Genomic DNA, 3,683 nt, shown 5'->3' with positions numbered 1-3,683 from the left:
TAGGTACGAGAGAGAGTACTTGACCCCCAAAGCCTAAAATATTTATTGTCTGGTCTTTTATGGAAGAAGCTTGCCAATCTCTGCTTCAGGCCATTTGCCCTACCCCACAAACCTTCCAGTATTTATGATCATATTACTCTTCTGCTTACTAGTGAAGAAGTATCCACTTCTTAGCCTGCTAAATCGTCCTTCATGATCTTGCTCCATGCTACTACTTTGCCCTCTTCTTTCCCCTTTCTTTTCAGTTCTATAAGTCATGTGATATAACAACACAAAAGTGCTCATCATGACCAGAAAAAAAAGTGTCAATCATATTTATCATCTTTGTTCAATAATAGTCCCTTCCACCTAGAATTCTCTTCCCCTTTTCTGAATATGAAAATCTCTACTCATCTCAAAAATCCAATTTACTTTTATTTTACATACAATAAAATGAACAGATTTAACTATACAGTTTGATGAGTTTTGCAAATATACACACTGTGTAACCAACATCCAAATCAAGACACGGATCATTTCTCATCAATACAGAAAGTTCCCTCTGCAACCACTACTCTGATTGCAATCTCTTTTGATTAGTTTGTTATCTCTTCCTGAACTTTCCATAAAGGAAATCAGACAATATGCACTATTTTTTTTATCTGGCTTCTTTAGCTCAGGATAGTATTAATGAGATTCACCCATGTTGTGTTTATCACTTTGCACTACTGTCTAATATTCCACTGTATGAGTAAACAACTATTTGTTTATTCCTGTTCTTGATGATTGCCAACTGTGTTGTTTCTAGTTTGAAGCTATTATGAATGAAGCTTCTATGAACATTTTTTCTACAAGTCTTTTTGTGGATATAGGTCTTCATAGTTCTTAGGAATGGCTGGGTCATCAGCTATATGTTATGTTTAACCTTGTAAAGAACTGTCAAGTAGCGCACCATCTTAGACCCCCACCAGCAATGTATGAGAGGTCTGGTTGCTCTACATCCTTGTCAACATTTGGTATTTTCCCTCCTAATGAGTGTAAGATGTACTTCATTGTGGTTTTTATTTGCATTTCCCTGATAACTAGTGATATTCCCTGATAACTAACTTTTCCTGAGCCTGTTGGCTATGTGTATATCTTTTTTTGTGACATACTCGTTTGAGTCTTTTGCCCATTTTTCAATTGGGTCATTCTTCATATTGTTGACCTACAAGATTACATATTCTAAATCAAGTCCTACAAATATTTTCCCTGCAAACATTTTTCTCAGATTGTGGTTTCTCTTCACATGTTCTTAGCAGTGTCATTTGATGAGCAGATTTTAGAAGTTTTTATTCTTTTCCATTGATCTATTTGTTCTATTTACACCCATGCCATACTGTCTTAATTACTATAGCTTTACATTTTTTGTTCTTTTTTTTCAAGATTATTGTGACTATTAAAGTCATTTGCATTTTCATAAACATTTTTACAATCATCTTATCAATTTCTAAAAGAAATAAATAAAATTAAAAGAAGCTCCTGCCAGCGTGTTATTCTGATGGCAGAGTGGAGTATTACTCTGTGCCCCACAAAATGGAGCTTGAGGCTGTGAGCAGATACACTGGCCCAGGAAAGCCAGCTGTCTTCCACATCTGACCATGGGGCTGTTGGCCACTGGCATGTGCTTCACCACCTGGTTCTTCGTTTATGAGGTTACCTCCACCAGGTACACTTGGGATATCTACAAAGACCCCCTGATCTTGGTGACTTTGTTCTACATTGGCTTTGGAGTCCTCTTCCTGTTGCTCTGGATTGATATTTATATATGAGGCCCCAGCAGTTCCAAATGGATGGCTTCACCAAATCCCTGCCTTTTCAAATTAATTTTTTTTTAAGATTTCATTTATTTATTTGAGAGAGAGACAGAGAGAGAAAGAGAGTGCAAACAGGGGGAGGGGCAGAAAGAGAGGGAGAAGCAGACTCCCTGCTGAGCAAGGAGCTTGACGTGGGGCTCAATCTAGAGACCCCGAAATCACGACCTGAGTCGAAGGCAGACACTTAACCAACCGAGCCACCCAGGCGCACCTTAAATTAATTTTTTAACTGTTATTGGAGGTGTCCCACCTGCTGCTCACAATAAAGGCAAATATGTGACTATCAAAAAATAAAAACTAACAATAAAAAATAATAAAACTGAAGATCCTGGTGGATTTTGATTAGTATTGCACTGAATTGATAAATCAATTTGGAGATAATTGGGGCACCTGGGTGGTTCAGTCGGTTAAACGGCTGCCTTCAGCTCAAGTCATGATCCCAGGGTCCTGGGATGGAGCCACACGTCGGGTTCCCTGCTCAACGGGAATCTGTTTCTCCCTCTCCCTCTGCCTGCCTGTCTGCCTACTTATGCTCTCTCTCTATCTCTCTGTCAAATAAATAAATAAAATCTTTAAAAAAATCAATTTGGAGATAATTGATATCTTTTTTAATAAAATTGAAACTTCCAATCAAAAATATGGTTATCTTTCCACTCATCTATGTCCTCATTAATGTCTCTCTGCAAGGCTGTTTTAGTTCTTAGTATAGAGTAAAGAGTATAATTTAATTTCATTGTTTTATTTTTGTTGTCAGTATATAGAAATACATTTTTCAGGGCCACCTGGGTGGCTCATTCCGTTAAGCATCTGCCTTCAGCTCAGAGCATGATCCCAGGGTCCTGTAATAGAGCCTGACGTCGGGCTCCCTGCTCAGCCAGGAATCTGCTTGTCCCTCTGCCCCTCCCCCTCACTTGTGCTCTCTTGCTCTCTCTCAAATAAATAAATAAAATCTTTAAAAAAAATTTAAAAAGAATACATTTTCATATTGACTTTATACCCTAAACTTTAAACTTACTTCTTAGTTCTAACAGTTATTTTGTAGAGTCTTTTGGATCTTCTGTACAATTATGTCAAAGTTTTAACATCACCTTTTTTTGAACCTTCTTATGACTTTCCCAGACAGAATTTGTTGCCCCCCATGAAATCCCACAATGTTATGTTGGTATCCATAGCTCCATTGTGGCCATTATTATCTATGTTGTAATCAACTGTTTACCTACTGTGCTTTCAGTAAGAAAATGTGTCATTTTTTCATTTCATGTTTCCACTCCCTGGCGTATTTGTGGAATGAATGAATGAATGAATGAATGAATGAATGAATGAATATTTTGAGTTTTCTGGATTCCAAATAAATACTTCAAATATTCTGTTTGTTCCAAATACTCTGTTTCTTGCCCTGTACGTATGCATTCTACATGTCTCATTTTAAAATCAAACGGTGGAGAGTGCCTGGGTGGCTCAGTCAGTTAAGCGTCTGCCTCTAACTCAGATCATGATCCCAGGACCCTGGGATGAGTCCTGCATCAGGCTCCCTGCTCAGCGGGAAGTCTGCTTCTCCCTCTGCCCCTACCCGCCCCCCACTCATGCACACAAGGGCGCTCTCTCGCGCGCAAAAATAAATAAATAAAATCTATACTAAAAAAAAATCAGTGAACCACAGAGTTGGAAGTTCTGCCCAGTAACAGCACAGAAGTAAAGATGATTGATTCTACGTGGAAGGTAGGAGCTTGGAAAGCTTCATACTGTGTAATATTGTTAACTTAATGCTGTTACAAGGATGTGTCTCCTACTCAAATTTCACACCTTTCCTTTCCTTCCTTTCTCAAAAATCACTAGAACAATGTAACC

The 3,683-nt window shown here is 38.2% G+C and overlaps 1 pseudogene; it reads left to right on the top strand.

Moving 5' to 3' along the window:
• Window positions 1-1,554: 1,554 nt before the first annotated feature.
• Window positions 1,555-1,790, top strand: LOC118014703 (annotated as a pseudogene).
• Window positions 1,791-3,683: the final 1,893 nt, after the last annotated feature.

The sequence above is a fragment of the Mirounga leonina genome, unplaced genomic scaffold (assembly GCF_011800145.1).
Source record: "Mirounga leonina isolate KUSES-001 unplaced genomic scaffold, KU_Mleo_1.0 Mir_165, whole genome shotgun sequence".
In the NCBI taxonomy this organism is placed as follows: Eukaryota; Metazoa; Chordata; class Mammalia; order Carnivora; family Phocidae; genus Mirounga; species Mirounga leonina.
This window is presented reverse-complemented; position numbering and strand designations above follow the sequence as displayed.